General features: G+C 45.5%; 6 non-coding genes and 4 pseudogenes across 6 annotated transcripts; all 10 read left to right on the top strand.

The window, feature by feature from the left end:
• The first annotated feature begins 1,092 nt into the window (after nt 1-1,092).
• LOC141231489 (U2 spliceosomal RNA) lies at nt 1,093-1,208 on the top strand (annotated as a pseudogene).
• Nucleotides 1,209-1,732: 524 nt separating this feature from the next.
• On the top strand, nt 1,733-1,917 carry LOC141231387 (U2 spliceosomal RNA). Its single transcript, XR_012297798.1, has one exon. It is a non-coding gene; the product is annotated as a U2 spliceosomal RNA (small nuclear RNA).
• A 1,117-nt stretch (nt 1,918-3,034) lies between these two features.
• Nucleotides 3,035-3,225, top strand: LOC141231200 (U2 spliceosomal RNA). The gene has a single exon (XR_012297609.1). It is a non-coding gene; the product is annotated as a U2 spliceosomal RNA (small nuclear RNA).
• Nucleotides 3,226-4,343: 1,118 nt separating this feature from the next.
• LOC141230970 (U2 spliceosomal RNA) lies at nt 4,344-4,435 on the top strand (annotated as a pseudogene).
• A 792-nt stretch (nt 4,436-5,227) lies between these two features.
• Nucleotides 5,228-5,412, top strand: LOC141231428 (U2 spliceosomal RNA). Its single transcript, XR_012297830.1, has one exon. It is a non-coding gene; the product is annotated as a U2 spliceosomal RNA (small nuclear RNA).
• A 1,114-nt stretch (nt 5,413-6,526) lies between these two features.
• LOC141231201 (U2 spliceosomal RNA) lies at nt 6,527-6,717 on the top strand. The gene has a single exon (XR_012297610.1). It is a non-coding gene; the product is annotated as a U2 spliceosomal RNA (small nuclear RNA).
• A 1,115-nt stretch (nt 6,718-7,832) lies between these two features.
• On the top strand, nt 7,833-8,023 carry LOC141231203 (U2 spliceosomal RNA). Its single transcript, XR_012297612.1, has one exon. It is a non-coding gene; the product is annotated as a U2 spliceosomal RNA (small nuclear RNA).
• Nucleotides 8,024-9,135: 1,112 nt separating this feature from the next.
• LOC141231469 (U2 spliceosomal RNA) lies at nt 9,136-9,247 on the top strand (annotated as a pseudogene).
• A 1,259-nt stretch (nt 9,248-10,506) lies between these two features.
• LOC141231472 (U2 spliceosomal RNA) lies at nt 10,507-10,604 on the top strand (annotated as a pseudogene).
• Nucleotides 10,605-11,726: 1,122 nt separating this feature from the next.
• LOC141231204 (U2 spliceosomal RNA) lies at nt 11,727-11,917 on the top strand. The gene has a single exon (XR_012297613.1). It is a non-coding gene; the product is annotated as a U2 spliceosomal RNA (small nuclear RNA).
• The last annotated feature ends 702 nt before the right edge of the window (nt 11,918-12,619 follow it).

Genomic DNA, 12,619 nt, shown 5'->3' on the forward strand with positions numbered 1-12,619 from the left:
GAAAGAATTGAATTCAATGTTTTTTGTTCATTTTGCTTGTTTGTCGGATTTTGGGATGGACTCTTTGGCTTTGCTTTTCTTCTCCTCATTGGATTTTTCATGTTCAAAGTTGCAGAAGCCAGATTACAAGCTCATTTTGGTTCAACTTCAGCAACTGTGCATTGCATTGCCATGTAATGTGATGCAATGCTATCTTTCTAGCTCTCCCTTTTTACTTCCTTTTGGATAAACAGACATATTAGGCAAGCATTTTGGAGCTTTCACCTAAATAACTACAGGTGGTGAGATAAGCTGCACAATATAATTGACCTTTCAGTATATTGTTGCACACACACCATCTATTTAGCAAATGCCCTTGTTATCAACAGCAGCCTTTTAAACTCACCTGAGCTAACAGGTATGTGCGCTGGTTACTCTGCTGCGCTTAAAATTTCTTTTTTGGTTTGCTACAATGCCTTTTCTGAAACGTTGTTGCCTTCTGCTGGAACACTGACTTCTTTCATTTAATGCCTGCAGACTATAAAAGAGAACCCAACCCAAAAAGTTTGGTTGATTAGTCTGTGGCATTCTGTTAAACTGTTGCTTATGGCGGTCTCTGTGAGCTTCTCTACGACATTCAGCCAGCCAGGTATCCTGCCTGCAGTAGATGGAATGTGGCAATGGAACGCTGGCTGCGCGTGTCATAATAGGCTCTGAGCCTTTATATACCTGTGCACAGCAGCAGCCACCTTCAGTCTGCTGCTGGACAGCCAGCAGCAGCAGCAGCAGGAGAGGTATGTAATCAGGAGCCCTCCTGCTAAGGGTAGACAGCTGCTCGTTCCACCCCACCCCCCGCCTTAATTGGTTCTCCTCCCTTCCAACGGTGTTGAGGCGGGTGGGAACAGCAGGGGGTGAAGGTGCTGTGTTTAAAGAGGTGGAGTTATGCAGATCTAAAACGCGTGGATTGCAGCAGCAGCAAGCCGAAAAGTGCAGGCATGTAAGGGATCTAGAGGTTGACAACATGTCTTCTTAACGGGAGTCCAGGAGCTCATCTCCACAAATGGACTTTTCAGGATCCTTGGGTGGCTCCGTAGTTTGAAACCAATTCTGGTTATCGCTTCTCGGCCTTTTGGCTAAGATCAAGTGTAGTATCTTTTGAAAAGGCAGTTTTGTCCTTGGGCTGCCCTAGTAAATTGATGCATATTACACACTGGTTTGGTGCACTTGTTAGTACGCCAGGTGGCTCATAGAGTTATCTGATGGAAAACATGGCCCTCCAGGATTGAAGTCACTAGGCTGGGAAAGTGTGAGGGCTTTGGAGCAATGTGCCCCAGGAGTAGGTGCCCTGGTGGGAGTCCAAGCTTACTGGGACTGGGAACCCCAGAAAGACTTGGCTTCGTAGCACGCCGCACCTTTGCCAATCATACTTTCTGAGCAACCCCCCCTATTCCTGGCCTCCGGGCTAGGAAGGGGAATTTTTATAAACCCGGTCGGAGGTCCGGTCAGCTTTGGGCTGAGAAACCAACACAGGCTCCAGCTCCACTAGGGTGGCAGCCTAGATGGAAGCTGGGAGCACGAAAACGGCTCTTCTCCGGCTTCGGCTAGGGAGAGCATCGGAGATCCCTGACCCTCGCTGTGGCCTTCTGGCTCGGAGGGATGGGGATGGTTTATTGGGGACCCTCTCCTCCGGGAAGGGTCCACATGAATCCTCGCCTCGTGTGCTGTTTTGGTGTGACTTCGGTCACATTTTTCAGTGCCTTGGATGCAGCTTCAATCAAAAAAAAATCTGTTCTTATCAGTTTAATATCTGATACGTCCCCTATCTGGGGACCATATATTAAATGGATTTTTAGAACAGGGAGATGGAAAAAGAGCTTGCTCTGTCCACTCCACGCATTGACCTGGTATTGCAGTATCTCCAGGACCGGTGCACCCCTTCTTTAATGCAGTTTCTAAAATCAGAAAGAATTGAATTCAATGTTTTTTGTTCATTTTGCTTGTTTGTCGGATTTTGGGATGGACTCTTTGGCTTTGCTTTTCTTCTCCTCATTGGATTTTTCATGTTCAAAGTTGCAGAAGCCAGATTACAAGCTCATTTTGGTTCAACTTCAGCAACTGTGCATTGCATTGCCATGTAATGTGATGCAATGCTATCTTTCTAGCTCTCCCTTTTTACTTCCTTTTGGATAAACAGACATATTAGGCAAGCATTTTGGAGCTTTCACCTAAATAACTACAGGTGGTGAGATAAGCTGCACAATATAATTGACCTTTCAGTATATTGTTGCACACACACACCATCTATTTAGCAAATGCCCTTGTTATCAACAGCAGCCTTTTAAACTCACCTGAGCTAACAGGTATGTGCGCTGGTTACTCTGCTGCGCTTAAAATTTCTTTTTTGGTTTGCTACAATGCCTTTTCTGAAACGTTGTCTCCTTCTGCTGGAACACTGACTTCTTTCATTTAATGCCTGCAGACTATAAAAGAGAACCCAACCCAAAAAGTTTGGTTGATTAGTCTGTGGCATTCTGTTAAACTGTTGCTTATGGCGGTCTCTGTGAGCTTCTCAGCGACATTCAGCCAGCCAGGTATCCTGCCTGCAGTAGATGGAATGTGGCAATGGAACGCTGGCTGCGCGTGTCATAATAGGCTCTGAGCCTTTATATACCTGTGCACAGCAGCAGCCACCTTCAGTCTGCTGCTGGACAGCCAGTAGCAGCAGCAGCAGGAGAGGTATGTAATCAGGAGCCCTCCTGCTAAGGGTAGACAGCTGCTCGTTCCACCCCACCCCCCGCCTTAATTGGTTCTCCTCCCTTCCAACGGTGTTGAGGCGGGTGGGAACAGCAGGGGGTGAAGGTGCTGTGTTTAAAGAGGTGGAGTTATGCAGATCTAAAACGCGTGGATTGCAGCAGCAGCAAGCCGAAAAGTGCAGGCATGTAAGGGATCTAGAGGTTGACAACATGTCTTCTTAACGGGAGTCCAGGAGCTCATCTCCACAAATGGACTTTTCAGGATCCTTGGGTGGCTCCGTAGTTTGAAACCAATTCTGGTTATCGCTTCTCGGCCTTTTGGCTAAGATCAAGTGTAGTATCTGTTCTTATCAGTTTAATATCTGATACGTCCCCTATCTGGGGACCATATATTAAATGGATTTTTAGAACAGGGAGATGGAAAAAGAGCTTGCTCTGTCCACTCCACGCATTGACCTGGTATTGCAGTATCTCCAGGACCGGTGCACCCCTTCTTTAATGCAGTTTCTAAAATCAGAAAGAATTGAATTCAATGTTTTTTGTTCAATTTGCTTGTTTGTCGGATTTTGGGATGGACTCTTTGGCTTTGCTTTTCTTCTCCTCATTGGATTTTTCATGTTCAAAGTTGCAGAAGCCAGATTACAAGCTCATTTTGGTTCAACTTCAGCAACTGTGCATTGCATTGCCATGTAATGTGATGCAATGCTATCTTTCTAGCTCTCCCTTTTTACTTCCTTTTGGATAAACAGACATATTAGGCAAGCATTTTGGAGCTTTCACCTAAATAACTACAGGTGGTGAGATAAGCTGCACAATATAATTGACCTTTCAGTATATTGTTGCACACACACCATCTATTTAGCACATGCCCTTGTTATCAACAGCAGCCTTTTAAACTCACCTGAGCTAACAGGTATGTGCGCTGGTTACTCTGCTGCGCTTAAAATTTCTTTTTTGGTTTGCTACAATGCCTTTTCTGAAACGTTGTCTCCTTCTGCTGGAACACTGACTTCTTTCATTTAATGCCTGCAGACTATAAAAGAGAACCCAACCCAAAAAGTTTGGTTGATTAGTCTGTGGCATTCTGTTAAACTGTTGCTTATGGCGGTCTCTGTGAGCTTCTCAGCGACATTCAGCCAGCCAGGTATCCTGCCTGCAGTAGATGGAATGTGGCAATGGAACGCTGGCTGCGCGTGTCATAATAGGCTCTGAGCCTTTATATACCTGTGCACAGCAGCAGCCACCTTCAGTCTGCTGCTGGACAGCCAGCAGCAGCAGCAGCAGGAGAGGTATGTAATCAGGAGCCCTCCTGCTAAGGGTAGACAGCTGCTCGTTCCACCCCACCCCCCGCCTTAATTGGTTCTCCTCCCTTCCAACGGTGTTGAGGCGGGTGGGAACAGCAGGGGGTGAAGGTGCTGTGTTTAAAGAGGTGGAGTTATGCAGATCTAAAACGCGTGGATTGCAGCAGCAGCAGCAAGCCGAAAAGTGCAGGCATGTAAGGGATCTAGAGGTTGACAACATGTCTTCTTAACGGGAGTCCAGGAGCTCATCTCCACAAATGGACTTTTCAGGATCCTTGGGTGGCTCCGTAGTTTGAAACCAATTCTGGTTATCGCTTCTCGGCCTTTTGGCTAAGATCAAGTGTAGTATCTTTCGAAAAGGCGGTTTTGGATGTTGGCCGCCCTAGTAGATTGATACATTATGCACACTGGGGTTTAGGCGCTTGTTAGTACGCCAGGTGGCTAATATAGTCATCTGGTGGAAAGCATGGCCCCCCAGGATCGACGCCATTGGGCCGGGGAAGATCGAAAGCCCGAAGTGTGAAGTGCCCCAGGAGTGGTGACCCTGGGGTGCCTTAACTCACTGGGATTGGGAACCCCACTTGAGTTTATGGCACATTTGCACTAGCACTTCAATATTTCTTTCTTCACACACCCTTATTCCAGGCCTTCTGGCCTTAGGATGGGGAATTTTTCAATTCCCGGTCGAAGGTCCGGGCAGTATTATACTGTGAAACCTTCACTATTTATTTAATTTTTTTTTGTCACTGTGTGTCCACTTTTACACGTGTGTCCACATCCTTACTAGGATTTTGTCGGGATGCGGTTCCCTTACGGGTTCCTCTCTTGGCAGGTCTAGGGGGGGAGTGTGTGGCCATCAGGTTCCGCTCCCCCCTGAACCCCCCTGGCTCTCCTCTTTCGGGAGGAGAGCGTTGTTGGCTCCCCTCTTCCGGGAGGGGAGCACAGTCTTTGGCTCCCAGTGCCTTGCTCGGGTGAGAACTCGGGCAGGTATTGAGGGTAAGATTGGGTCGCCTCTGGCTCCGGCTGGAGGTGGCTATTTGTCCCTGTGCCTCGCTGTGGCCTTCTGGCTCGGAGGGACGGGGAATGGTTTGGGGGACCCTTCTCCTTTTGGAGAGGGTTTCAAGAAGACCAGCATCCTAGTGCACTTTTTTTTGTGGCACTTGTCACTTTTTTAAGCGCACTCGGGGTTTGTACACGAATTCGGGCTTTCGATAAAAAAAAAAAAATCTGTTCTTATCAGTTTAATATCTGATACGTCCCCTATCTGGGGACCATATATTAAATGGATTTTTAGAACAGGGAGATGGAAAAAGAGCTTGCTCTGTCCACTCCACGCATTGACCTGGTATTGCAGTATCTCCAGGACCGGTGCACCCCTTCTTTAATGCAGTTTCTAAAATCAGAAAGAATTGAATTCAATGTTTTTTGTTCATTTTGCTTGTTTGTCGGATTTTGGGATGGACTCTTTGGCTTTGCTTTTCTTCTCCTCATTGGATTTTTCATGTTCAAAGTTGCAGAAGCCAGATTACAAGCTCATTTTGGTTCAACTTCAGCAACTGTGCATTGCATTGCCATGTAATGTGATGCAATGCTATCTTTCTAGCTCTCCCTTTTTACTTCCTTTTGGATAAACAGACATATTAGGCAAGCATTTTGGAGCTTTCACCTAAATAACTACAGGTGGTGAGATAAGCTGCACAATATAATTGACCTTTCAGTATATTGTTGCACACACACCATCTATTTAGCAAATGCCCTTGTTATCAACAGCAGCCTTTTAAACTCACCTGAGCTAACAGGTATGTGCGCTGGTTACTCTGCTGCGCTTAAAATTTCTTTTTTGGTTTGCTACAATGCCTTTTCTGAAACGTTGTCTCCTTCTGCTGGAACACTGACTTCTTTCATTTAATGCCTGCAGACTATAAAAGAGAACCCAACCCAAAAGTTTGGTTGATTAGTCTGTGGCATTCTGTTAAACTGTTGCTTATGGCGGTCTCTGTGAGCTTCTCAGCGACATTCAGCCAGCCAGGTATCCTGCCTGCAGTAGATGGAATGTGGCAATGGAACGCTGGCTGCGCGTGTCATAATAGGCTCTGAGCCTTTATATACCTGTGCACAGCAGCAGCCACCTTCAGTCTGCTGCTGGACAGCCAGCAGCAGCAGCAGCAGGAGAGGTATGTAATCAGGAGCCCTCCTGCTAAGGGTAGACAGTTGCTCGTTCCACCCCACCCCCCGCCTTAATTGGTTCTCCTCCCTTCCAACGGTGTTGAGGCGGGTGGGAACAGCAGGGGGTGAAGGTGCTGTGTTTAAAGAGGTGGAGTTATGCAGATCTAAAACGCGTGGATTGCAGCAGCAGCAAGCCGAAAAGTGCAGGCATGTAAGGGATCTAGAGGTTGACAACATGTCTTCTTAACGGGAGTCCAGGAGCTCATCTCCACAAATGGACTTTTCAGGATCCTTGGGTGGCTCCGTAGTTTGAAACCAATTCTGGTTATCGCTTCTCGGCCTTTTGGCTAAGATCAAGTGTAGTATCTGTTCTTATCAGTTTAATATCTGATACGTCCCCTATCTGGGGACCATATATTAAATGGATTTTTAGAACAGGGAGATGGAAAAAGAGCTTGCTCTGTCCACTCCACGCATTGACCTGGTATTGCAGTATCTCCAGGACCGGTGCACCCCTTCTTTAATGCAGTTTCTAAAATCAGAAAGAATTGAATTCAATGTTTTTTGTTCATTTTGCTTGTTTGTCGGATTTTGGGATGGACTCTTTGGCTTTGCTTTTCTTCTCCTCATTGGATTTTTCATGTTCAAAGTTGCAGAAGCCAGATTACAAGCTCATTTTGGTTCAACTTCAGCAACTGTGCATTGCATTGCCATGTAATGTGATGCAATGCTATCTTTCTAGCTCTCCCTTTTTACTTCCTTTTGGATAAACAGACATATTAGGCAAGCATTTTGGAGCTTTCACCTAAATAACTACAGGTGGTGAGATAAGCTGCACAATATAATTGACCTTTCAGTATATTGTTGCACACACACCATCTATTTAGCAAATGCCCTTGTTATCAACAGCAGCCTTTTAAACTCACCTGAGCTAACAGGTATGTGCGCTGGTTACTCTGCTGCGCTTAAAATTTCTTTTTTGGTTTGCTACAATGCCTTTTCTGAAACGTTGTCTCCTTCTGCTGGAACACTGACTTCTTTCATTTAATGCCTGCAGACTATAAAAGAGAACCCAACCCAAAAAGTTTGGTTGATTAGTCTGTGGCATTCTGTTAAACTGTTGCTTATGGCGGTCTCTGTGAGCTTCTCAGCGACATTCAGCCAGCCAGGTATCCTGCCTGCAGTAGATGGAATGTGGCAATGGAACGCTGGCTGCGCGTGTAATAATAGGCTCTGAGCCTTTATATACCTGTGCACAGCAGCAGCCACCTTCAGTCTGCTGCTGGACAGCCAGCAGCAGCAGCAGCAGGAGAGGTATGTAATCAGGAGCCCTCCTGCTAAGGGTAGACAGCTGCTCGTTCCACCCCACCCCCCGCCTTAATTGGTTCTCCTCCCTTCCAACGGTGTTGAGGCGGGTGGGAACAGCAGGGGGTGAAGGTGCTGTGTTTAAAGAGGTGGAGTTATGCAGATCTAAAACGCGTGGACTGCAGCAGCAGCAAGCCGAAAAGTGCAGGCATGTAAGGGATCTAGAGGTTGACAACATGTCTTCTTAACGGGAGTCCAGGAGCTCATCTCCACAAATGGACTTTTCAGGATCCTTGGGTGGCTCCGTAGTTTGAAACCAATTCTGGTTATCGCTTCTCGGCCTTTTGGCTAAGATCAAGTGTAGTATCTGTTCTTATCAGTTTAATATCTGATACGTCCCCTATCTGGGGACCATATATTAAATGGATTTTTAGAACAGGGAGATGGAAAAAGAGCTTGCTCTGTCCACTCCACGCATTGACCTGGTATTGCAGTATCTCCAGGACCGGTGCACCCCTTCTTTAATGCAGTTTCTAAAATCAGAAAGAATTGAATTCAATGTTTTTTGTTCATTTTGCTTGTTTGTCGGATTTTGGGATGGACTCTTTGGCTTTGCTTTTCTTCTCCTCATTGGATTTTTCATGTTCAAAGTTGCAGAAGCCAGATTACAAGCTCATTTTGGTTCAACTTCAGCAACTGTGCATTGCATTGCCATGTAATGTGATGCAATGCTATCTTTCTAGCTCTCCCTTTTTACTTCCTCTTGGATAAACAGACATATTAGGCAAGCATTTTGGAGCTTTCACCTAAATAACTACAGGTGGTGAGATAAGCTGCACAATATAATTGACCTTTCAGTATATTGTTGCACACACACCATCTATTTAGCAAATGCCCTTGTTATCAACAGCAGCCTTTTAAACTCACCTGAGCTAACAGGTATGTGCGCTGGTTACTCTGCTGCGCTTAAAATTTCTTTTTTGGTTTGCTACAATGCCTTTTCTGAAACGTTGTCTCCTTCTGCTGGAACACTGACTTCTTTCATTTAATGCCTGCAGACTATAAAAGAGAACCCAACCCAAAAAGTTTGGTTGATTAGTCTGTGGCATTCTGTTAAACTGTTGCTTATGGCGGTCTCTGTGAGCTTCTCAGCGACATTCAGCCAGCCAGGTATCCTGCCTGCAGTAGATGGAATGTGGCAATGGAACGCTGGCTGCGCGTGTCATAATAGGCTCTGAGCCTTTATATACCTGTGCACAGCAGCAGCCACCTTCAGTCTGCTGCTGGACAGCCAGCAGCAGCAGCAGGAGAGGTATGTAATCAGGAGCCCTCCTGCTAAGGGTAGACAGCTGCTCGTTCCACCCCACCCCCCGCCTTAATTGGTTCTCCTCCCTTCCAACGGTGTTGAGGCGGGTGGGAACAGCAGGGGGTGAAGGTGCTGTGTTTAAAGAGGTGGAGTTATGCAGATCTAAAACGCGTGGATTGCAGCAGCAGCAAGCCGAAAAGTGCAGGCATGTAAGGGATCTAGAGGTTGACAACATGTCTTCTTAACGGGAGTCCAGGAGCTCATCTCCACAAATGGACTTTTCAGGATCCTTGGGTGGCTCCGTAGTTTGAAACCAATTCTGGTTATCGCTTCTCGGCCTTTTGGCTAAGATCAAGTGTAGTATCTGTTCTTATCAGTTTAACCCCTTAAGCCCCGGAGCATTTTTTCGTTTTTGCATTTTCGTTTTTGCTCCCCTTGTTCCCAGAGCCATAGCGTTTTTATTTTTTGGTCAATATGGCCATGTGAGGGCTTATTTTTTGCGGGACGAGTTGTACTTTTCAACGCCATTACTAGTTTTATCATATCCTGTACGGGAAAACAGGAAAAAAATTCCAAGTGCGGTAAAATTGCAAAAAAAGTGCAATACCCCAGTTGTTTTTTATTTTTTTTTTTTACCATGTTCACTGAATGCTAAAACTGACCTGCCCTTCTTATTCTACAGGTCATTACGAGTTCATAGACACCAAACATGTATAGGTTCTTTTATATTTAAGTGGTGAAAAAAAATTCCAAAATTTGGTAAAAAAAAAAATAAAAAAATAGCGCCATTTTCTAAGACCCGTAGCGTCTCCATTTTTCGTGATCTGGGGCTGGTTGATGGCTTATTTTTTGCGTGCCAGGCTGACGTTTTTATTGATAACATTTGGGGTAGATCCGATGTTTTGATCGCCCGTTATTGCATTTTATTGCAATTTTGCGGCGACCAAAAAACGTAATTCTGGCGTTTAGAATTTTTTTCTCGCTACGCCGTTTACCGATCGGAATAATTCTTTTTTTATTTTGATAGATCGGGCGATTCTGAACGCGGCGATACCAAATATGTGTATGTGGGTTTTTTTTTTATATATTTTATTTTGAATGGGGCGAAAGGGGGGTGATTTATACTTTTATATTTTTTTATTTTTTTTTATATTTTTAAAAACTTTTTTTTTTTACTTTTTGCATGCTTCTATAGTCTCCATAGGAGACTAGAAGCAGCAACTGTCCGATCGCCTCTGCTACATACAGGGGACCAGCAGATCCCCTGCATGCAGCAGAAATGGTACTGTGCTATGAGCGCCGACCACTAGGTGGCGCTCATAGCGACAAGATCATGACAACCACAGGCGTCTGCTGCAGACCCTGGGTTGTCATGCACGCCCATCGGCGACCCGCGATCACGTGACGGGGTCGCCGGTGGGCGGGGCTTATGACGCGCTACCCGGAAGCGCGCGTTAAATGCTGCTGTCGGAGATTGACAGCAGCATTTAACTGGTTAACAGCCGCGGGTGGATCGCGATTCCACCCGCGGCTGTTGCGGGCACATGTCAGCTGTAAGAATCAGCTGACATGTGCTCGGTTCAGTGAGGGCTTAGCGCCGGAGCCCTCACTGAACCGGCGGTACGCAGATATGCGTACTAATACGTCCCCGGTAAGTAAGGGGTTAATATCTGATACGTCCCCTATCTGGGGACCATATATTAAATGGATTTTTAGAACAGGGAGATGGAAAAAGAGCTTGCTCTGTCCACTCCACGCATTGACCTGGTATTGCAGTATCTCCAGGACCGGTGCACCCCTTCTTTAATGCAGTTTCTAAAATCAGAAAGAATTGAATTCAATGTTTTTTGTTCATTTTGCTTGTTTGTCGGATTTTGGGATGGACTCTTTGGCTTTGCTTTTCTTCTCCTCATTGGATTTTTCATGTTCAAAGTTGCAGAAGCCAGATTACAAGCTCATTTTGGTTCAACTTCAGCAACTGTGCATTGCATTGCCATGTAATGTGATGCAATGCTATCTTTCTAGCTCTCCCTTTTTACTTCCTTTTGGATAAACAGACATATTAGGCAAGCATTTTGGAGCTTTCACCTAAATAACTACAGGTGGTGAGATAAGCTGCACAATATAATTGACCTTTCAGTATATTGTTGCACACACACCATCTATTTAGCAAATGCCCTTGTTATCAACAGCAGCCTTTTAAACTCACCTGAGCTAACAGGTATGTGCGCTGGTTACTCTGCTGCGCTTAAAATTTCTTTTTTGGTTTGCTACAATGCCTTTTCTGAAACGTTGTCTCCTTCTGCTGGAACACTGACTTCTTTCATTTAATGCCTGCAGACTATAAAAGAGAACCCAACCCAAAAAGTTTGGTTGATTAGTCTGTGGCATTCTGTTAAACTGTTGCTTATGGCGGTCTCTGTGAGCTTCTCAGCGACATTCAGCCAGCCAGGTATCCTGCCTGCAGTAGATGGAATGTGGCAATGGAACGCTGGCTGCGCGTGTCATAATAGGCTCTGAGCCTTTATATACCTGTGCACAGCAGCAGCCACCTTCAGTCTGCTGCTGGACAGCCAGCAGCAGCAGCAGCAGGAGAGGTATGTAATCAGGAGCCCTCCTGCTAAGGGTAGACAGCTGCTCGTTCCACCCCACCCCCCGCCTTAATTGGTTCTCCTCCCTTCCAACGGTGTTGAGGCGGGTGGGAACAGCAGGGGGTGAAGGTGCTGTGTTTAAAGAGGTGGAGTTATGCAGATCTAAAACGCGTGGATTGCAGCAGCAGCAAGCCGAAAAGTGCAGGCATGTAAGGGATCTAGAGGTTGACAACATGTCTTCTTAACGGGAGTCCAGGAGCTCATCTCCACAAATGGACTTTTCAGGATCCTTGGGTGGCTCCGTAGTTTGAAACCAATTCTGGTTATCGCTTCTCGGCCTTTTGGCTAAGATCAAGTGTAGTATCTGTTCTTATCAGTTTAATATCTGATACGTCCCCTATCTGGGGACCATATATTAAATGGATTTTTAGAACAGGGAGATGGAAAAAGAGCTTGCTCTGTCCACTCCACGCATTGACCTGGTATTGCAGTATCTCCAGGACCGGTGCACCCCTTCTTTAATGCAGTTTCTAAAATCAGAAAGAATTGAATTCAATGTTTTTTGTTCATTTTGCTTGTTTGTTGGATTTTGGGATGGACTCTTTGGCTTTGCTTTTCTTCTCCTCATTGGATTTTTCATGTTCAAAGTTGCAGAAGCCAGATTACAAGCTCATTTTGGTTCAACTTCAGCAACTGTGCATTGCATTGCCATGTAATGTGATGCAATGCTATCTTTCTAGCTCTCCCTTTTTACATCCTTTTGGATAAACAGACATATTAGGCAAGCATTTTGGAGCTTTCACCTAAATAACTACAGGTGGTGAGATAAGCTGCACAATATAATTGACCTTTCAGTATATTGTTGCACACACACCATCTATTTAGCAAATGCCCTTGTTATCAACAGCAGCCTTTTAAACTCACCTGAGCTAACAGGTATGTGCGCTGGTTACTCTGCTGCGCTTAAAATTTCTTTTTTGGTTTGCTACAATGCCTTTTCTGAAACGTTGTCTCCTTCTGCTGGAACACTGACTTCTTTCATTTAATGCCTGCAGACTATAAAAGAGAACCCAACCCAAAAAGTTTGGTTGATTAGTCTGTGGCATTCTGTTAAACTGTTGCTTATGGCGGTCTCTGTGAGCTTCTCAGCGACATTCAGCCAGCCAGGTATCCTGCCTGCAGTAGATGGAATGTGGCAATGGAACGCTGGCTGCGCGT

The sequence above is a fragment of the Phyllobates terribilis genome, unplaced genomic scaffold (assembly GCF_046119375.1).
Source record: "Phyllobates terribilis strain yellow unplaced genomic scaffold, ASM4611937v1 Scaffold_505__1_contigs__length_1300667, whole genome shotgun sequence".
Taxonomy (NCBI): domain Eukaryota; kingdom Metazoa; phylum Chordata; class Amphibia; order Anura; family Dendrobatidae; genus Phyllobates; species Phyllobates terribilis.